Raw genomic sequence first — 23,432 nt, 5'->3', positions numbered from 1 at the left:
GGAGTGAAATTAGGAAACACTTCTATACACAAAGAAATTTAGAACTTTCTTCCGCAAACAGCAATTGAATTGAGATCAATTTTTAATTTTAAATCTGAGATCGATAGATTTTTGTTAACCTAAGGTATCAAGGCATATGGGTCAAAGGAGGGTATATGGAGTTAGGTTTCAAATGAGGCATGATCTTATTGAATAGTGGAACAGGCTCGAGGGGCTAAATGGCCTACTCCTGTTCTATGTTCCTAGAAATGGATAGGTTTAGAAAGTGAATTAGAGAGCTGTAGTAAAAACCATCAATGGTGGGGCGAAGGAAGTGGAGGATGACCAAGAGGCCAGAGTTGGAGGAGGGTTGGCAGGCTACAGGAGTGGCAGAATAGACGGTTGCTTCTTCTTTCAATGTTAAATGCCATGGAGAGACCAAAAAGGGGAATAATGTTAAAAGGAGAGAATCTCATTCTCAGGAAAATAAAGACATTTATGTGAATAGTGGCATCTATTTGATGTCTATTTGAGAGAATTTTGAGATTACTCTTTTCAATCTTTCTGAGTTGGGGCCTTGTTATAAATCAAAACTTTCCTTTTAATTAAACTCCTTAGTTACACATTCCTACAGTTTCTGGCAGGATTACACATTCCATTGTGCTTCCAGGCCAGATTATACCAGTACCATTCTGAGTGACCTCCCCATGTGACCTCCAGCGTGACCTTCCCATGTGACCAGCAGCACACGAAGTAATCTTTAATCTTCATTTACAATGCAGCAGGTCAGTGAGTCCGATAACAGTACTGGGCTGGGACAACAAGTTTGTTCCTGTGTTGTTTTTATTTTGGCAATTACTTTAGACAAAAAAAAACAAGATTAAGAAACTTGTTAACCAAAATACAAAACATTTCTTCTGTCAACAATTAACTGAAATTAGTCGCTAAATTGACTGACAAACCTTGGTCATGGCGGAGATTTATCAATGGATTTTTGTCTGCACCACACTTAAAAACTAAAATCACTGATACGAAATTTGACAATGAACATGTGAATATCAAATGTATTTCTAATACATTTCTGTAATAAATTGAAGTTTCTTATATTACATGAAAAGGAGGTTTATACTTGGTAAAGCAGGGAATATTATTATAGATGGGAGTGTTAAACCTGGTCAAGCCGGGAATATAATGGGAATGCTAAAGCAGAGAGAATTTCTATATAAGCCTGGAAATCGCATGGTACGATTATGTCAAAGGATATAAAGGATATAGAAATACAAGTTGTTGTTGTTGAACACATTAAGAGTTTGTGCAGTAATATCATACAATGCAATTTCCAGGAATATTCTATCTGGTAGAGCATCATCATCATCATAGGCAGTCCCTCGGAATCGAGGAAGACTTGCTTCCACTCCTGAAGTGAGTTCTTTGGTAGCTGAACAGTCCAATATGAGAGCCACAGACTCTGTCACAGGTGGGACAGATAGTCATTGAGGGAAGGGGAGGGTGGGGCAGGTTTGCCGCATGCTCTTTCCGCTGCCTGCACTTGATTTCTGCATGCTCTCGGCGATGAGACTCGAGGTGCTCAGCGCCCTCCCGGATGCACTTCCTCCACTTAGGGCGGTCTTTGGCCAGGGACTCCCAGGTGTAAGTGGGGATGTCGCACTTTATCAGGGAGGCTTTGAGGGTGACCTTGTAACGTTTCCGCTGCCCACCTTTGGCTCGTTTTCCGTGAAGGAGCTCCGTATAGAGCACTTGCTTTGGGAGTCTCGAGTCTGGCATGTGAACTATGTGGCCTGCCCAGTGGAGCTGATCGAGTGTAGAGCAAGGAGTATTCCTATATCCAGGAACTTTCACACCACATAAGGGCCAGGCAATGATCACCTCCAACGAGAAAAGAGCCAACCACCTCCCCCACCATCAACATCCTGGGGGTCAATATTGACCAGAAACTCAATTGGACCAGCCATATCAACACCTTGACTGAGACGAGTGGCCCACCCTAACTTCTCAAAGCCTCTCCACCATCTACAAGTCATGGATGGGTGCAGCTGTAACAACATTCAAGAAGCTTGTCAGCATTCAGGATAAAGAGTTTGCCTCTGTTACTGAACTCAGTATACACCCCTTCCACCATTAGTGCACTTTGGCTGTGGTTTGTACAATCTACAGGATGCACTGCAACAACTCGCCAAGCTTACTTTGACAGCACCTCCCAGCCCTGCGACCTCTATCACCAAGAGGGACAAGAGCAGCAAGATCATGGGAACACCATAACCTCTAAGTTCCCCTCCAAGTCATACATTATCCTGACTTGGAAGCTACCACTGTTCTTTCATTGTCAGTGGGTCAAAATCCTGAAAATCCTTACCTAACACCATCATGGGAACACCAACATGCGCAAGTACTGCAGTGGTTCAAGGAATAGCCTCTCCATCACCTTTTCAGGGCAGCTATAGGGATGGACACATAATGCAGTCTTTCCAGCTTTGTCCACATCCCAGGAACAAAAAAAAATAAACATTATACTTAATAAACAAAGAATAGCATTATGTATTGCACACAGGAATGTTATACTGAATCATAGGCTTGGATATTAACCAGAGGGGATGGCAGAGTTTCAAATAGGAAACCCAGAAGTCCTTTCTCCTTGACAGGCTCCCTGGCTGGAAGTCAGCCTGATTGACAGGTTTGGCTTTCAATCAGGCGGGGTGGACTCCGGAGCAGGCCGCAGGAGCAGGTAGGTCCGATTCCAGAAGGGTCCGATCCCAGAGGAGGAGGGGATCTGATCCCGGAGGGTGGGGGAGTCTGATGGGGTGGAGCTTGGGAGCCGGGGGAAAGCACGCTTGCTCCTCCTGGCCCACAAGCAGTGCTGTAAAGGCACTTACCTTCTCCCTGAAGCAATCCTCTCCTCCCTTCAGCTGTTGGGTTTCCCTAGACCTGGGAAACCCAGCCGGCCACTGGTAAGCCTGCAAAGCAGGTTAAATCAGAGGGTGCCAGCCTTATTAAAACATTTAAATTGCCAACCCGACTCCTGGGAGCAGGTTGGCTGCCCGCCCCTTGTCCCGCCTCCGTTAAACTCAGAAGTGGGCAGATTAGAAGCGGTTTGAGGGTCAGGTTTGAGATTAACATCTGACCCGACCACAACCTACCCATTTTTGGGAGTTAAAATTCACCCCATTGAATCATTCGGCCCAACGTGCCTGTGCCAGCTCTTTGAAAGAGCTATGCAACTTGTAGCAGACCCCTACTGTTTCCCAATAGCTCTGCAAATTTTTCTTTTTCAAGTACATATCCAATTCCCTACTGGGTAAAGCAGGGATTATTATTCTAATATATTATTCATATATAAATATGTTGCACATCTGATTCTGTGTGTAAGGATGTCCATCTTGGACTGTAGCTAGGAATTTGAACCTCATACATAAACTCCAGCCCATTCGTAGCCCCTTAACCTAGGGTCTATCAGACTTAACTGCTGACCTGTTGAAATCACCATTCAATCTCTGAATTGGTGTGGAAAAAAAATGAAAATCATCAGCATGAGAACAATTGTATGCATTCAATCAATTTTCCCATGGCTGCTGAGGTCTCTGCCGGGCTTGGATCAGATTGCTGGTATTGCTGGACTGAACTGGAATTAGTCTATTGCTAGTGAGCTAGTCCCTTCAAATGACACATGGTACAGACCCACACAGAACATAACCTAATAATTAGGAGCAAGAGTAGGTCACATTGCCTTTTAAGCCTGCTCTGCCATTCAATAAGATCATGGCTGATCTTCGACCTCAACTCCACTTTCCTGCCCGATCTCCACATCCCTGAATCATCTAGAGTCCAAAACTCTATCTCAGCCTTGAATTTACTCAATGTTTCAGCATCCACAGCCCTTTGGGGTAGAAAATTCTAAAGATTCACAACACTGAGTAAAGAAATTCCTCCTCATCTCAGTCTGAATGGCCAACCCCTTATCCTGAGACTATGACCCCTAGTTCTAGACTCTCCAACCAGGAGAATCAACCTCTCAGCATCTACCCTGTCAATTCCCCTCAGAATCTTATATGTTTCAATGTGATCACCATTCATTCTTCTAAACTCCAGAGAGTATAGGCCCAGTCTATACTGCTTCTGAATGATGAACCTGAGGCACACCTGATATTGGACCTTGGGTCTTAATTTTTTTTTAATCCAATTTCTTTCCAGATCAACTCTAACGCCAAAGATCACTTTGCGCCAATGTGTTTGATCTTAGGCCAAAAGGCCGAGAGGCGAGGTTGCACCGTTCCTGGAAATATTGCAATACCAGGTCGGTGCATGGAGTGGACGGGGCATGCCCCTGATCCAGCTCCCTGTCCAAAAATCAATTCAATATCATGTCCCCATAGGGGATATTAAACTGATAAGAACAGATACTACACTTGATCTTAGCCAAAAGGCCGAGAAGCCTTGGGTCTTAATACATTGGCGTGGGCATGATGCGAACAGCCAGCGAATGAAGAACCTATAAAGATCGGGCCGCTGCTAGTGTTGCAGCGGTCCTCAGGTAACTGAAGCTGGCGGGAAGTCCCGAGATTATCCCCCCGAGTTCTAGACTCTCCATCCAGGAGAAACAAGCTCTCAGCATCTACCCTGTCAATCCCCCTCAGAATCTTATACGTTTCAATGCAATCACCTCTCATATTCCTAAACTCCAGAGACTATAAGCCCAATCTACTTAATCTCTCCTAATAGGACAAACCTCTCATCCCAGTGATCAATCTAGTGATCCTGCATTGCACCGCCTCTAGGGCAAGCATATCCTTCATAAATTTCAAGATTACAAATATCCAGTGGTTAAAAAAAGTAAACAATATCAAAACATATAGGTTATATCGGATAAAAATGTAGGGGGGGGTATCAGGTTTAATCCCCAGTCTGTGCTGATACAGCAGATCTCAGCTAGGGCTGCAGTAGCATGTTACAATTGCCCTCAGTGCCCTAACTCAGTGCAAAAATCAACTAGGTTCTTGTTTCAGATACTTCATGGCAGAACTGCACATGTGTGACATCAATTGAGGACAAAATTAGGCACGACTGAGATGTTCCTCATGGTCGAATAGCCATTTCGCACTAACTAACAAGGCTCACACATGAATATTGCCACTTGGAAGTCGAATACCCACAGAACCATATTCCAGCGAGGAGCCGATGCCATCCGATGTAGCGAAAATTGGCGCGAAAATTAAGTTGAAAGAAACATCTCATATTACGGAGCTGGAGACCGAGAAAACTCCAGCCGAATGTTCAAACCCACCTCAAAGAGATACAACTGCACCTTGTCTGTTGTCAAAGTTAAGCACCAGAGATTCCCTAATGAAAGAAGATTTGATTAATGAAAGAAGATTTGATTCTGAATTCTCTCTGGCTGTGAGTAAGTCAACAAGTGAGGCATTTCGCACCAAGAGGAGGAGTGTGTAAACAATAAATGGCAGTGACTCTTCAGACACAGTGAAAGGAGGTAGCAAACACTTAAGGGCATTGTCACCCTTCACACTTGGAAAGGGAGGGCAGTAAACACCTTTTAAAGTGGCAAAAACTCCTCAAGCTGTGAGGCAGCAGTAAATACATTTTGAATGACAGTTATCCCCCCCTCACCCACTTGTTGCTAGATTTTAAAATAGACTTCAGCCCTCCATGTGATTGATCCTCTGTAGTGTCTTGCAATAAAAAGAAGCAACAAAGTTCAGGTATCACGAATATTCTCAGGCCAACTTGCTGTACCCTTAATATAAACTTGAAATAACCTAAACTAAAATGAATTGACAGACTGATCAATCAAGTTTTCTGTGAAGACATATATATTAACCCAGTTATGAAATCATGGGTTCAAGCCCCACTTCAGAGATTTGAGCACATAATCTAAGCAGACTCTTCAATACAGTACACAGTACTGAGGGTGTGCTGAACTGTCGGAGGTGCCATCTTTCAGGTGAGGTGTTAAACCGAGGCCCGTCTGTCCTCTCAGGTGGACATTAAAAAATCCCATGGTACTATTCAAAGAAGAGCAAGGGAGATATCCCCAATGTCTTGGCCGATATTTATCTCTCAACCAATGTCACTTAAAAGATAGATTATCTGATCAGCTATCTCTGTTGTTTGTGGAAGTTTGCTGTGTGTAAATTGACTGTTGTATTTTTATAAATTACTACACTTCAAAAAGTACTTAATTGGCTACAAAACACTATGGCAAATCCTAACGTCATGAAATGTGCAGTAGAAATGCAATTTCTTTCTTTCGTAATTAAAAAAAATAGTTAATTAAAAATAATTTTGCCAGCTTAACTCAGTAAGTAAATACACTGCCATGTGTGGTACCCAGCCGCTTATACCATGGTTCCCCCAATGGGCAAATAGATCTTGATAGATATTTTGGGGTGGAATGTGTGGGATATGTTTAGGTATGGAGCAAGTTTGATGGACCAGCTGGCCTTTTCCTGATCTTCAATTTTGTATGTTCGTATATTCACTGCTTAGGCTCATGTGTGGGCTAGGAGCCAGAGGACTATAAATTGTACTCCAGGGTGAACGCACTGCTTTCAGGAGAGGAAGGGAGACAATGTGTAGGGAAAAAAGATTAGGGTGAATCATCAAAAGGTTCAAAGCAACCCAATTAACTCCATGTTTTCAGAACAGTGAGGACGCAGACCCCCATAGAGTATAAATTAATTTTCAATCTCCGAAGGGGGCCAAAATTGCACCCCGCCCAAAACGGCCCGCACGCACCCCATTTCAATTGTTTTTACTGCCGCGGTGGTTGAGGTCGCCTCTTAAGCGACATTCCGCTCTTTGTTGGTTTTTTTCATTCTGATCTGGAAGTTACCCTTAATGGGGGCGGTTATGCGGTGGTGGCAACACAAAAGGGGCGGACGTTGGGGTGGTGCAGAGTGACCACCGCGATGACATCATCACGACGCTGCGCCACCATGGTTCTCCCTTTCACTTAAAGGGAAGAGCCTCTGCCATCTTAAAATTTCAGTCCACTGGGCCACCAGCTAGGGTTTCGGCTGGGCCAGCAGCCTGGCACCCAAGAGGAGGTGCCAAGCTGCCTGTTGGTGACCTGGCCGAACCCGGGGGCATAATTGTCGGGCAGACCTGCCAGTCAGCTGGGAAAAAAAACATGGTGGCAGCAGCAGTGCATCCTCCCCTTTAAGGGAAGCCGCACCACCATTTCAGAAGGCCTCAGCCTCACTGGACCACCGGGAAAAAACAGGTTTTGGCACCGCCGGGCGGGCTGAAGATTTTCAGGGCGGAATTTCACCATCGAGCGGGTAGATTGGCGGTGTGCACGGTGATGAAGCACTGAACACGGATCGACAAAAACGGAGTGGTAGGAGCGGAAGCGGATCACTGCCGGCATAAAACGGGAGCAGAATTTTGATAATGGCGGCCATTACATGAAAAGTCGGTGGCCATTGCACTCCACAGCGTGGCTGCTGATTTCCGGTGTTAAGAGGCCTTAAGAAAAGGGGCAATTTCAGCCCCTCAAGTGTCCTTTTAAATTGCTGCTGTGTGAGAGGGAGGCTGACAGATACAATATGAGAAAATGTAACCTTTAACTTCTCCAGCAAGCTTTCTCCTTCCTCACCGCTGGTTGTTAAATCGGGTCTCAACTGGCCTTTGCCATGCTTTTATACACCTGTGGGAGTTGTCCTGTGAGAAAGTTGTGCTGCTTTAATGGTACCCTGTGGCATTCCCTGCACTGATAAACAGGAGGATTCATCATTATTCGGCTAAATACAGTACCAGAATTGAGAATTTAAAAAGGAGGATTCACTGCAGTGAGGGTAATTTCCTTCTTTGATACTCTTTTCCGATTATTGTTGGTGATGGTCATGTGCAGGTTGTATAAACTTTGTTCAATTTATGTGTAGCCATGGTCCAAACCTTGTTGCTCTCTTACATACATGTCAAGCTGGGATGGTAGCAAATGCTGATCAATAGCCTGCTAAAAGCTGGCACTGGCTGCAAAAAAACTGACAGTTCAAAAGAGCAGCCCTGAATTAAGGCATTGTGACAATGGGATAGATTTTTGTCTTCACTGCCTGGGCAGCAATCTGGCTGAGTGGATTTCCTGCTTTTTATGGTACCTGCCTGACTTTAATTCCATTGATTTCAGCCAGATTATCACCCAGGCGATAAAGGTGAAAATCTACCCCCAAGGAGTTAGACTGAAATCGCAATAGGACATGGATTTGGCAAAACTTAATGTGTAGGTATATCCAACGTTGCATCACTTTTATTGCAAGGAAAATAAACAAAAACACAATTTGCAGCAGGTAGATTTAAAAATTCTTGAAGGAATAATAGGAATGCGAAAAGCAACTGATTTATTTTCTACATGTGTCACCAGAAATTTTTGATACTTTAATTGGTGCAATTTCTGTCATTTTAAAGTCAATTGCAATTCTGCCTTTCAAATCAAAAGCAATGTTTAAAATGCCTGTAGTCCTTTCAGCATGCATAAAAATAATAGTAAACGTACAAAAACATAGAAAATAGGTGCAGGAGTAGGCCATTCGGCCCTTCAAGCCTGCACTGCCATTCAATAAGATCATGGCTGATCATTCCTTCAGTACCCCTTTCCTGCTTTTTCTCCATACCCCTAGATCCCCTTAGGGCCCCGTAAGGGCCATATCTAACTCCCTCTTAAATATATCCAATGAACTGGCATCAACAACTCTCTGCGGCAGGGAATTCCACAGGTTAACAACTCTCTGAGTGAAGAAGTTTCTCCTCATCTCAGTCCTAAATGGCCTCCCCCTTATCCTAAGGCTATGTCCCCTGGTTCTGGACTTCCCCAACATCGGGAACATTCTTCCCGCATCTAACCTGTCCAGTCCCGTCAGAATCTTATATGTTTCTATGAGATCCCCTCTCATCCTTCTAAACTCCAGTGAATAAAGGCCCAGTTGATCCAGTCTCTCCTCATATGGCAGTCCAGCCATCCCAGGAATCAGTCTGGTGAACCTTCGCTGCACTCCCTCAATGGCAAGAATGTTCTTCCTCAGGTTAGGAGACCAAAACTAAACACAATATTCCAGGTGAGGCCTCACTAAGGCCCTGTACAACTGCAGTAAGACCTCCCTGCTCCTATACTCAAATCCTCTAGCTATGAAGGCCAACATAGCATTTGCCTTCTTTACCGCCTGCTGTACCTGCATGCCCACTTTCAGTGACTGATGAACCATGACTGTTGCACCTCCCCTTTTCCTAATCGGCCGCCATTCAGATAATATTCTGCCCTTGTGTTTTTGCCCCCAAAATGGATAACCTCACAGTTCTTCAGCTGTCAATAAACTTTAGAATGTCCAGTTCCTTTCATTGGGCCTATTTTAACTTTAAACGTTACAAGGACACCCTCAAAGCCTCCCTGATAAAGTGCGACATTCCCCTGACACCTGGGAGTCCCTGGCCAAAGACGGCCCTAAGTGGAGAACTGGACCAATAGGGGTGGCACTGAATTGCCCCAGTGTCATCTGATAGAAGGAATGTAACCCCAGATATATCATGTTAATTTGTGAGCTGAAATTTTTTACAACATGGAACTGCAATAATCCCAATTGGAAATGCTTGTTACATTAAGACAAAGCTTGCTCGTTGTCACACCTGTCCCTGTGCCAGGCCCCAAGGCTCAAGGAACAGATTACTCAACTGCGAGTATGCTAATTTAAGTATTTTAAGTACATAACTTTTAATTTTAAGTAGCTTCAGGAAGTAAGTCAATAGAACTTAGTTCTGGCAAACAGTCGCACTGAAACATTAGCTTGTCTTTTTCTCTTTTAGATGCTGGTAAATCTGCTGTGCACTTCAAACAATTATGTTTTTAAAAGCCTCGTTACGCTTTCTACCACCTGGCCCATCCAAATGTCCTCGATGACAATGAGGTCCTCTTCACCAAGCCACAACTTGGCCTTTTTCCCATCTCAGCTGTCACCTCTCCTCCTTCAAGCACCTCACGCTGTTTTATGTCTCCTTTCTTTATTACCTCAGCCTCTGCATCAAATGACTCCACATCCTTGGTGATTTCAATTTCCTTCTCAAATCTCTCTTCCAAATTCACTGCACTCCTTGCCTCCCTAACCATATTCATGGCCGCCCCCTTTAGACCTCACCATCTTTTGGGGCCTCTCTATCCCTGTAGTCTCAACCACCGACAAGTCTGTCTCCAACCACTTTCTTGCATCTCTCACCAGTAGCATAGGCAGGGGAGGGGGAGGTGATGTTCAGGATCTTCAAACATCCCACAAAATTTCTATGATTTTTTAAATGAGATTATTTCTTCGAAAGTAACATGCCTAGATCATTTCTTCTTCTTCTTAGGCAATCCCCCGGATCGAGGATGACTATTTAATAAAATATAGAAAGAACAGATGTTCTTCCAGAGCCAGTTCTTCAATTTGACCAGTGAAAACAAATTAGTTGGGCTTGCACTTCTAAATGTTCCCTGGGATATTACAATCAATAATAGGGAAGTTATTGATAGACTAGCAAAACATAACAAGTGCATTGACTTTGTGCTTTAGAGTTTTTCTTTCCATTTGCTTTATTTGAACTGTTAGATTAATGGAAGTAATAATATTTTTATTTGCACCTTATTGAACACTTGCCCAAAGGAGGCAAGTTAATGGAAAGCAATGGAAAATCACATGGTCCGGAGGTAGCCTGCTGAGAAAAGGTAAGTGGCGGGATCGGCTGCTGTGGTGCCACGATCGGGAAGGGGTGTTTAACTCCATGACAGCTTTCCTTCTGGGGCCTTTTTGGCCGTCTTCTGTCCCTGGTCCACTGGAATGACCCAGTGAGAAGCTCACTGTGATTTCCCTCTCAGGATGCAGAGCTGAAAGGTAGGTGGCCATTTACTGCCATAACTTGTTTTAATATCCAACTATCCAAAATAGAGCCAAAAGATGTTTCACAAACATGGATTCTTTACTGGGATTATCAGGAAAATTATGTAAATAATGGGAATGATATGGTGCAGCATACAGGAATTATGTGCTGGGGAACAGTACTGCAGACACTAGAACAATACAGGTTTTTAGACGTTAGGACATGAGTGCAAAGTGGGCAATAGTGAATTGGCAGCCCGTTTTGCAATTGCCAATTTTCTTTTCCCTCGAAGTCAATGGAAAATAATTGGACAGAGTATAAAATGGGCTGCCGATTCGCTATCACCCATTTTATGTTACCACTCAAAACAAATTTATACTCCTAGAATTCTGTTCAGGGATGAGGGATTGTTTTTGTACATTACGTGTGTGAGATGATTTCCGATATGAGTATTCTGCACTAGGATCAGGCCTGTGATGTAGAGGCTGTATTTACCTGTCAAGTACAGTGTCTCATTTAATGGATTGAGCTGTTTACCCATCACCTCCCTGACAGACCTGGTCGGTGCTGGGTATTAACACATTCCTTTCTGCAGCACACCACAGCTTTGTCTCTTTATGCCTGGAATGCTCCTGAGATGCTGCCAGTCGAGACCTCACAGGTTTTCAGTGTGGAATTAATGAGCATTCCTTTGCAAGGGAGGTTGAGAATGAGAGGAGCAGAATATCCTGAGCAGTCAGAGGTCCCGGCATTCTCACTTTGATTTGCTGTTTATCCTGCATGTGAGACAGATTCCCCCATTCTCAGTCTGCTGAGCCATGACTGAGCAAACTTACCATTCAACTGAGTCTAGAAAAGATTATGTTGATTAGTTTAAGCAGTGTGCTCTTCACTTCAGAGCAAGCTTGAATGCAGATTTGAACACCAAAATGCTATGGTGTGCTAGTTTGTTCTCACACATAAACTTTGTGCATTGAGTGCGTAATAATAAAGTAGTTGGGCAACCTAACCCTAGACCTTTGGTATCTAAAACATACAGATCTTGTGTATCTCATTTTCAATTTTTAACCTCTTTCTCTCTGATTTTCTCTCCCTCTTCCTGTGAAGGTGTTGGCCCCTTGTTGGATAATTGAGTTGCGCTCCTAAAATATGATATTACACATTAAAATCTTCAAACTGCAATACCGCCAGGAATTTCCTCGCGGATTCTCCCAAATCAGCTGGTAATTTTGGTGGAAATTCGGCAGAAACCTCATTTACGTGGAATACCCGAGGTTTCCACCGATTTCCCGCCGAAATTACGACGGCTTATAGAGAATACCCCAGAGAAAATTCTCGGCGCTGTGTAGAGTTAAACCAAAGCAGGTGCTTTTTGGTGATGCCAAATGCATGAAAAGGAGCCTCTGAAACACAAACCTGGACTTTGCTCCATTCTGGAGGCACAGCTGTCAGGCGATCTGGGTGAACAGTGGTGGAAATTGGGGCAGCTTCATTTTCGAGTCTTTGCTCCTTTTTACTGTTGTCCAAAATTCCACTGCAGGGGGAGAGGCTGGGGCAGGCACAATAGATGCCCACCCACATTCTGATGCACACATGAAAATGAGGAGATAATGAGGAGATGACATCACCCGTCCAAATCCTGTCATTTCCGCCTGAGTTGCATCTATTGTACTGAATATCTGCATAAAGCAGGTGCATCTGTTTGCAGGGGTGGATGAGCAAGGGAGAGATGTCTGTTGGATGTACCTTTGCTCAATACTTGATTATCTAGAGTCCAATTGGAAATTTTATTTCAGCTACAGCTATCTAGGGGCCCTTCCTGCCTTAAAACCAGGTCATTGGAGCTACTAGGGGATTTAGAGGTTATCCTTTCATTATACTTCAACATGGGTCTCTCTATGGGGAGGTGAAGCAGATGAGTATGAATTCATAACATAAGAATTAGGAACAGGAGTAGGCCATCTAGCCCCTCGAGCCTGCTCCGCCATTCAACAAGATCATGGCTGATCTGGCCGTGGACTCAGCTCCACTTACCCGCCCACTCCCCATAACCCTTAATTTCCTTATTGGTTAAAAATCTATCTATTTGTGATTTGAATACATTCAATGAGCTAGCCTCAACTGCTTCCTTGGGCAGAGAATTCCACAGATTCACAACCCTCTGGGAGAAGAAATTCCTTCTCAACTCGATTTTAAATTTGCTCCCCCGTATTTTGAGGCTGTGCCCCCTAGTTCTAGTCTCCCCAACCAGTGGAAACAACCTCTCTGCCTCTATCTTGTCTATCTCTTTCATTATTTTGAATGTTTCTATAAGATCACCCCTCATCCTTCTGAACTCCAACGAATAAAGACCCAGTCTACTTAATCTATCATCATAAGGTAACCCCCTCATCTCCGGAATCAGCCTAGTGAATCGTCTCTTTACCCCCTCCAAAGCTAGTATATCCTTCCTTAAGTAAGGTGACCAAAACTGCACGCAGTACTCCAGGTGCGGCCTCACCAATACCCTGTATAGTTGCAGCAGGACTGCTCTGCTTTTGTACTCCATCCCTCTCGCAATGAAGGCCAACATTCCATTCGCCTTCCTGATTACCTGCTGCACCTGCAAACGAACTTTTTGGGATTCATGCACAAGGATCATTGGGTTATATGGCATCATTAGAAGAAGAAGAGACTCTTGGAAGAAATACCCAGTAGTCGGAATATATCGATAAAAGGTTATGGTAGTGTAATGGTTATGTTACTAGACTACTGTAAGGTTTCGTTCAGACCCGGCATAAGAATTGACAGTGAGATTACCACATTGCAACAAGAAGGGACAATTTATTAAGTATAAAAGCTTAACAAAATAGCGGAGTAATTAACAGGCCTAGACAGGCTTTACTTCCTGTTTTGTTCTTGGACAGCGGAACACGCCGACTTGGCTTCGGTCACATCTACGTCACTGCGCCCTCTCTTGCTTGTAGTTCTGTCTTCTCCACTGTGACGATCAGTGTTCGACTTGTCCTTGTTATACAGTCCCGAGTGCATAATCTGCTCGGGCGTGAGCCCTTCTGGCCAAGTGATTGGCTCTTCGAGCGCATGATCTGTCCATGATTGGTCCCTATCGGCTTAGTCCTGATTCTCGCCTAGTGGCGGACATAGATTCTCGCCACATGATGTTTTTGCATACACAAGTTAATTACATTAATCACATTACACAAATGAGTTAATCACATCAATTACATAAGCATATTTCGGCAGTTACAGACCAGATCAAACCGAGGCAAGCATAAGCAGTTTTAGGCCTATACATAGTTAGGGTTCGCTCAGAGCCTAAACTCCAGCATTAAAATCGCACATGTACATGATTTACCCACAGAGATGGCGGAAGTTATAGCAGATGCATTCGTTATAATCTACCAAAATTCTCTGGACTCTTGGGAGGTACCAACGGATTGGAAAGCAGCTAATGTAACGCCTCTGTTTAAAAAAGGGGATAGACAAAAGGCAGGTAACTATAGGCCGGTTAGTTTAACATCTGTAGTGGGGAAAATGCTTGAAACTATCATTAAGGAAGAAATAGCGGGACATCTAGATAGGAATAGTGGAATCAAGCAGACGCAGCATGGATTCATGAAGGGGAAATCATGTTCAACTAATTTACTGGAATTCTTTGAGGATATAACGAGCATGGTGGATAGAGGTGTACCGATGGATATGGTGTATTTAGATTTCCAGAAGGCATTCGATAAGGTGCCACACAAAAGGTTACTGCAGAAGATAAGGGTAAGCGGAGTCAGAGGAAATGTATTAGCATGGATCGAGAATTGGCTGGCTAACAGAAAGCAGAGATTCGGGATAAATGGGTCCTTTTCGGGTTGGAAATCGGTGGTGAGTGGTGTGCCACAGGGATCGGTGCTGGGACCACAACTGTTTACAATATACATAGATGACCTGGAAGAGGGGACAGAGTGTAGTGTAACAAAATTTGCAGATGACACAAATATTAGTGGGAAAGCGGGTTGTGTAGAGGACACAGAAAGGCTGCAAAGAGATTTAGATTGGTTAAGCGAATGGGCTAAGGTTTGGAAGATGGAATACAATGTCGGAAAGTGTGAGGTCATCCACCTTGGGAAAAAAAACAGTAAAAGGGAGTATTATTTGAATGGGGAGAAATTACAACATGCTGCAGTGCAGAGGGACCTGGGGGGTCCTTGTGCATGAATCCCAAAAAGTTAGTTTGCAGGTGCAGCAGGTAATCAGGAAGGCGAATGGAATGTTGGCCTTCATTGCGAGAGGGATGGAGTACAAAAGCAGGGAGGTCCTTCTGCAACTGTATAGGGTATTGGTGAGGCCGCACCTGGAGTACTGCGTGCAGTTTTGGTCACCTTACTTAAGGAAGGATATACTACCTTTGGAGGGGGTACAGAGATGATTCACGAGGCTGATTCCGGAGATGAGGGGGTTACCTTATGATGATAGATTGAGTAGACTGGGTCTTTACTCGTTGGAGTTCAGAAGGATGAGGGGTGATCTTATAGAAACATTTAAAATAATGAAAGGGATAGACAAGATAGAGGCAGAGAAATTGTTTCCACTGGTCGGGGAGACTAGAACTAGGGGGCACAACCTCAAAATACGGGGGAGCCAATTTAAAACCAAGTTGAGAAGGAATTTCTTCTCCCAGAGGGTTGTGACTCTGTGGAATTCTCTGCCCAAGGTAGCAGTTGAGGCTAGCTCATTGAATGTATTCAAGTCACAGATAGATAGATTTTTAACCAATAAGGGAATTAAGGGTTACGGGGAGCGGGCGGGTAAGTGGAGCTGAGTCCACGGCCAGATCGGCCATGATCTTGTTAAATGGTGGAGCAGGCTCGAGGGGCTAGATGACCTACTCCTGTTTCTAATTCTTATGTTCTTACCTGGTCTGGCCTATATGTGACTCCAGTTCCACACCAATGTGGTTGACTCATAACTGCCCTCTGAAGTAGCCTAGCAAGCCACACAGTTGTATCAAACTCACCTTCACTACATGGACTACAATGGATCAGGGAGAAGGCTTCTCAGGGTGATTAGGGTTGGGCAAAAAATACTGACCTTGCCTGTAACGTCTGCATCCTGAAAATAAACAAAGTAAAATCCCAATGTTCTTTCCAGTCAGTAGATCTGCATAACAATCACTCATCATCATCATAAGCAGTCCCTCGAAACGAGGATGACTAGGAAAATCACTAGGAGAGCTATAGCACCTGATACAACCAGACATGCAACTAAATTCTGCCATTCGGACTGCACTTACAATCTCTGCAAAAGTAACTATAACCCTAAACTTTTACACCATCGTTTCTTTTCAGGATGCAACAGAGGACTTCAGGAATGTAAGTCTGTTTGCTGTGTACATAACTGATGCACTGTTTATGATGACTGCACAGTTCATTAATTTCAGGATGTCTCCCTGGCAGCTGAGGGAGAGGCCAGTGCAATTTAATTGAATCCAAGAGTTATTGTTGGGAATCATGGCTATCCAGGCACCAGCTATAAATCCCTTAAATTACCTGAACAGAAAAGAATTCCACTCATTACATATATGTCTGATGCAGAATCTTTTATTAGTAAAGCAAGGTTTGCTAGCAGTTGGTCAGGCCTCCTTTGTTTTGCGCTGGTCAAGCATCCCAGCTATTTTTCATCCATGCAGAATTGTGTCAGGAAGACTTCTAGGTGAGAAGGGTTACCCACAACTACGATGGCAAATGACAAATGTGCGTAGGCCCTTCCTTCTACTTCTTAGGCGGTCCCTCGTATCGAGGATGATTTGCATCCACACCAAAAAGGGATGAATTCACAGGTGTTACAACGAAGGACCACATATTCCAGGTCCCGAACTACATATTGAAGGGTGGAAGATGCCTGTGCGTGGATTTTTTTAACGTGTGGTGGCCGTTGCACACCAGCCACCACACAGGCATGACAGAGCTAGGTCTTGGTCCAGCAGCAAGGATTAACCAAGGCGACTGGAGAGCAGCTCTGCTGCACGGATCTAGTGCGCACACATATCGCAGTGTGGGCAGGCCCGTGCTGCCCCTGGGCCCTCGCCTCTTCTGGGCCCCGAACTCACACCTCTCTTGGGCACTGATCACATCCCTCTACAATCTCTCACCGCTCCTTCGTCCCGACCTCGCCGCTCCTGCTGTACCTACCCACGCTCCAATCAGCGTCCTGGATTATGGTGATGCCCAATCCAGTTGCCCTCTTCACACCCGTCGCCCTCCCGGACCGGCTTACGCTGCTCCAGGGCCGCCTCACGCCACTCCTTTTATGGCCGCGACCTGCCGCTGATGGACCACATACATTATAATTGAACTGCGAAAGAAGATGAGGAAGAAGAACAACAACTTGTATTTATATGGCACCATTAACTTAGTAAGATGTCTCAAGGCGCTTCACAGGAGCATTGCAAAACAAAACTTGACACTGAGCCACAGGAGAAATGAGGGTAAATTACCAAAAGCTTGGTCAAAGGGGTAGGTTTTAAGGAGCAACTTAAAGGAGGACAGAGAGGTAGAGAGGTGGAGAGGTTTAGGGAGGAAATTACAAAGCTTAAAGCCACTCAACCAATGGCTGAGCGATTAAACATAGAAACATAGAAAATAGGTGCAGGAGTAGGCCATTCGGCCCTTTGAGCCTGCACCGCTATTCAATTACTTCATGGCTGAACATGCAACTTCAGTACCCCATTCCTGCTTTCTCGCCATACCCCTTGATCCCCCTAATAGTAAGGAATACACCTAACTCCTTTTTGAATATATTTAGTGAATTGGCCTCAACAACTTTCTGTGGTAGAGAATTCCACAGGTTCACCACTCTCTGGGTGAAGAAGTTTCTCCTCATCTCAGTCCTAAATGGCTTACCCCTTATCCTTAGACTGTGATCCCTGGTTCTGGACTTCCCCAACATTGGGAACATTCTTCCTGCATCTAACCTGTCTAAACCCATCAGAATTTTAAACGTTTCTATGAGATCCCCTCTCATTCTTCTGAACTCCAGTGAATACAAGCCCAGTTGATCCAGTCTTTCTTGACATGCCAGTCCCGCCATCCCGGGAATCAGTCTGGTGAACCTTCGCTGCACTCCCTCAATAGCAAGAATGTCCTTCCTTAAGTTAGGAGACCAAAACTGTACACAATACTCCAGGTGTGGCCTCACCAAGGCCCTGTACAACTGTAGTAACACCTCCCTGCCCCTGTACTCAAATCCCCTCGCTATGAAGGCCAACATGCCATTTGCTTTCTTAACCGCCTGCTGTACCTGCATGCCAACCTTCAATGACTGATGTACCATGACACCCAGGTCTCGTTGCACCTCCCCTTTTCCTAATCTATCACCATTCAGATAATAGTCTGTCTCTCTGTTTTTACCAGCAAAGTGGATAACCTCACATTTATCCACATTATACTTCATCTGCCATGCATTTGCCCACTCACCTAAACTATCCAAGTCGCTCTGCAGCCTCATAGCATCCTCCTTGCAGCTCACACTGCCACCCAATTTAGTGTCATCCGCAAATTTGGAGATACTACATTTAATCCCCTTGTCTAAATCATTAATATACAATGTAAACAGCTGGGGTCCCAGCACAGAACCTTGTGGTACCCCACTAGTCACTGCCTGCCATTCTGAAAAGTACCCATTTACTTCTACTCTTTGCTTCCTGTCTGCCAACCAGTTCTCAATCCACGTCAGCACACTATCCCCAATCCCATGTGCTTTAACTTTGCACATTAATCTCTTATGTGGGACCTTGTCGAAAGCCTTCTGAAAGTCCAAATACACCACATCAACTGGTTCTCCCTTGTCCATTCTACTGGAAACATCCTCAAAAAATTCCAGAAGATTTGTCAAGCATGATTTCCCTTTCACAAATCCATGCTAACTTGGACCTATCATGTCACCTCTTTCCAAATGCGCTGCTATGACATCCTTAATAATTGATTCCATCATTTTACCCACTACCGATGTCAGGCTGAGCGGTCGATAATTCCCTGTTTTCTCTCTCCTCCTTTTTTAAAAAATGGGGTTACATTAGCTAACCTCCACTCCATAGGAATTGATCCAGAGTCTATGGAATGTTGGAAAATAACTGTCAATGCATCCGCTATTTCCAAGGGCACCTCCTTAAGTACTCTGAGATGCAGACCATCAGGCCCTGGGAATTTATTGGCCTTCAATCCCATCAATTTCCCCAACACAATTTCCCGACTAATAAGGATTTCCCTCAGTTCCTCCTTCTTACTAGACCCTCTGACCTCTTTTATATCCGGAAGGTTGTTTGTGCCCTCCTTAGCGAATACTTGTTCAATTGGTCTGCCAGTTCTTTGTTCCCAGTTATGACTTCCCCTGATTCTGACTGCAGGGGACCGAGGTTTGTCTTTACTAACCTTTTTCTCTTTACATATCTATAGAAGCTTTTGCAGTCCATTTTAATGTTCCCTGCAAGCTTCCTCTCGTATTCTATTTTCCCTGCCCTAATCAAACCCTTTGTCCTCCTCTGCTGAGTTCTAAATTTCTCCCAGTCCCCGGGTTCGCTGCTATTTCTGGCCAATTTGCATGCCACTTCCTTGGCTTTAATACTATCCCTGATTTCCCTTGATAGCCACGGTTGAGCCACCTTCCCTTTTTTATTTGTACACCAGACAGGGATGTACAATTGTTGTAGTTCATCCATGCGGTCTCTAAATGTCTGCCATTGCCCATCCACTGTCAACCCCTTAAGTATCATTCGCCAATCTATCCTCGCCAATTCACACCTCATACCTTCAAAGTTACCCTTCTTTAAGTTTTGGACCATGGTCTCTGACTTAACTGTTTCATTCTCCATCCTAATGTAGAATTCCACCATATTATGGTCACTCTTCCCCAAGAGGCCTCACACAACGAGATTGCTAATTAATCCTCTCTCATTACACAACACCCAGTCTAAGATGGCCTCCCCCCTAGTTGATTCCTTGACAAATAAGGTGGATGAATTAAATGTGCAAATAGATGTTAACAAATATGATGTGATTGGGATTACGGAGACGTGGCTCCAGGATGATCAGGGCTGGGAACTCAACATCCAGGGGTATTCAACATTCAGGAAGGATAGAATAAAAGGAAAAGGAGGTGGGGTAGCATTGCTGGTTAAAGAGGAGATTAATGCAATAGTTCGGAAAGACATTAGCTTGGATGATGTGGAATCTATATGGGTAGAGCTGCAGAACACTAAAGGGCAAAAATCGTTAGTGCGAGTTGTGTACAGACCTCCAAACAGTAGTAGTGATGCTGGGGAGGGCATCAAACAGGGAAATTAGGAGTGCATGCAATAAAGGTGCAGCAGTTATAATGGGTGACTTTAATATGCACATAGATTGGGCTAGCCAAACTGGAAGCAATACGGTGGAGGAGGATTTCCTGGAGTGCATAAGGGATGGTTTTTTAGACCAATATGTCGAGGAACCAACTAGGGGGGAGGCCATCTTAGACTGGGTGTTGTGTAATGAGAGAGGATTAATTAGCAATCTCGTTGTGCTAGGCCCCTTGGGGAAGAGTGACCATAATATGGTGGAATTCTGCATTAGGATGGAGAATGAAACAGTTAATTCAGAGACCATGGTCCAGAACTTGAAGAAGGGTAACTTTGAAGGTATGAGGCATGAATTGGCTAAGATAGATTGGCTAATGATACTTAAGGGGTTGACTGTGGATGGGCAATGGCAGACATTTAGAGACCGCATGGATGAATTACAACAATTGTACATTCCTGTCTGGCGTAAAAATAAAAAAGGGAAGGTGGCTCAACCGTGGCTATCAAGGGAAATCAGGGATAGTATTAAAGCCAAGGAAATGGCATACAAATTGGCCAGAAATAGCAGCGAACCTGGGGACTGGGAGAAATTTAGAACTCAGCAGAGGAGGACAAAGGGTTTGATTAGGGCAGGGAAAATGGAGTACGAGAAGAAGCTTGCAGGGAACATTAAGGCGGATTGCAAAAGTTTCTATAGGTATGTAAAGAGAAAAAGGTTAGTAAAGACAAACGTAGGTCCCCTGCAGTCAGAATCAGGGGAAGTCATAACGGGGAACAAAGAAATGGCAGACCAATTGAACAAGTACTTTGGTTCAGTATTCACTAAGGAGGACACAAACAACCTTCCGGATATAAAAGTGGTCAGAAGGTCTAGTAAGGAGGAGGAACTGAGGGAAATCTTTATTAGTCGGGAAATTGTGTTGGGGAAATTGATGGGATTGAAGGCCGATAAATCCCCAGGGCCTGATGGACTGCATCCCAGAGTACTTAAGGAGGTGGCCTTGGAAATAGCGGATGCATTGACAGTCATTTTCCAACATTCCATTGACTCTGGATCAGTTCCTATCGAGTGGAGGGTAGCCAATGTAACCCCACTTTTTAAAAAAGGAGGGAGAGAGAAAGCAGGGAATTATAGACCGGTCAGCCTGACCTCAGTAGTGGGTAAAATGATGGAATCAATTATTAAGGATGTCATAGCAGCGCATTTGGAAAATGGTGACATGATAGGTCCAAGTCAGCATGGATTTGTGAAAGGGAGATCATGCTTGACAAATCTTATGGAATTTTTTGAGGATGTTTCCAATAAAGTGGACAAAGGAGTACCAGTTGATGTGGTATATTTGGACTTTCAGAAGGCTTTCGACAAGGTCCCACACAGGAGATTAATGTGCAAAGTTAAAGCACATGGGATTGGGGGTAGTGTGCTGACGTGGATTGAGAACTGGTTGTCAGACAGGAAGCAAAGAGTAGGAGTAAATGGGTACTTTTCAGAATGGCAGGCAGTGACTAGTGGGGTACCGCAGGGTTCTGTGCTGGGGCCCCAGCTGTTTACATTGTACATTAATGATTTAGACGAGGGGATTAAATGTAGTATCTCCAAATTTGCGGATGACACTAAGTTGGGTGGCAGTGTGAGCTGCGAGGAGGATGCTATGAGGCTGCAGAGTGACTTGGATAGGTTAGGTGAGTGGGCAAATGCGTGGCAGATGAATTATAATGTGGATAAATGTGAGGTTATCCACTTTGGTGGTAAAAACAGAGAGACAGACTATTATCTGAATGGTGACAGATTAGGAAAAGGGAAGGTGCAACGAGACCTGGGTGTCATGGTACATCAGTCATTGAAGGTTGGCATGCAGGTACAGCAGGCGGTTAAGAAAGCAAATGGCATGTTGGCCTTCATAGCGAGGGGATTTGAGTACAGGGGCAGGGAGGTGTTGCTACAGTTGTACAGGGCCTTGGTGAGGCCACACCTGGAGTATTGTGTACAGTTTTGGTCTCCTAACTGTGAGGAAGGACATTCTTGCTATTGAGGGAGTGCAGCGAAGATTCACCAGACTGATTCCCGGGATGGTGGGACTGACCTATCAAGAAAGACTGGATCAACTGGGCTTGTATTCACTGGAGTTCAGAAGAGTGAGAGGGGACCTCATAGAAACGTTTAAAATTCTGAAGGGTTTGGACAGGTTGGATGCAGGAAGAATGTTCCCAATGTTGGGGAAGTCCAGAACCAGGGATCACAGTCTAAGGATAAGGGGTAAGCCATTTAGGACTGAGATAAGGAGAAACCTCTTCACCCAGAGAGTGGTGAACCTGTGGAATTCTCTACCACAGAAAGTAGTTGAGGCCAATTCACTAAATATATTCAAAAGGGAGTTAGATGAAGTCCTTACTACTCGGGGGATCAAGGGGTATGGCGTGAAAGCAGGAAGTGGGTACTGAAGTTTCATGTTCAGCCATGAACTCATTGAATGGCGGTGCAGGCTAGAAGGGCTGAATGGCCTGCTCCTGCACCTATTTTCTATGTTTCTATGTTTCTATATTGGTCTCCCTTATGCACTCCAGGAAATCCTCCTCCACCGTATTGTTTCCAGTTTGGTTAAACCAATCTATATGCATATTAAAGTCACCCATGATAACTGCTGCACCTTTATTGCATGCACCCCTAATTTCCTGTTTGATGCCCTCCCCAACATCACTACTACTGTTTGGAGGTCTGTACACAACTCCCACTAGCGTGTTCTGCCCTTTGGTATTCTGTAGCTCCACCCATACCGATTCCACATCATCCAAGCTAATGTCTTTCCTTACAATTGCATTAATTTTCTCTTCAACCAGCAACGCCACCCTGCCTCCTTTTCCTTTCTGTCTATCCTTCCTAAATGTTGAATACCCTTGGATATTGAGTTCCCAGCCTTGGTCACCCTGGAGCCATGTCTCCGTGATGCCAACCACATCGTATCCGTTAACTGCTATCTGCAGTTAATTCATCCACCTTATTCCGAATACTCCTCGCATTGAGGCACAGAGCCTTCAGGCTTGACTTTTTAACACACTTTGACCCTTTAGAATTTTGCTTTAAGTGGCCCTTTTTGTTTTTTGCCTTGGGTTTCTCTGCCCTCCACTTTTACTCATCTCCTTTCTGTCTTTTGCTTCTGTCTCCATTTTGTTTCCCTCTGTCTCCCTGCATTGGTTCCCATCCCCCTGCTATATTAGTTTAACTCCTCCCCAACAGCACTAGCAAACACTCTTCCTAGGACAT

The 23,432-nt window shown here is 44.4% G+C and overlaps 1 pseudogene; it reads right to left on the bottom strand.

Annotated features, from left to right (window-relative positions):
- Positions 1 to 4,251: 4,251 nt before the first annotated feature.
- LOC139263681 (U2 spliceosomal RNA) lies at positions 4,252 to 4,430 on the bottom strand (annotated as a pseudogene).
- Between the last annotated feature and the right edge of the window lie 19,002 nt (positions 4,431 to 23,432).

Source organism: Pristiophorus japonicus, chromosome 4, assembly GCF_044704955.1.
Source record: "Pristiophorus japonicus isolate sPriJap1 chromosome 4, sPriJap1.hap1, whole genome shotgun sequence".
In the NCBI taxonomy this organism is placed as follows: Eukaryota; Metazoa; Chordata; class Chondrichthyes; family Pristiophoridae; genus Pristiophorus; species Pristiophorus japonicus.
This window is presented reverse-complemented; position numbering and strand designations above follow the sequence as displayed.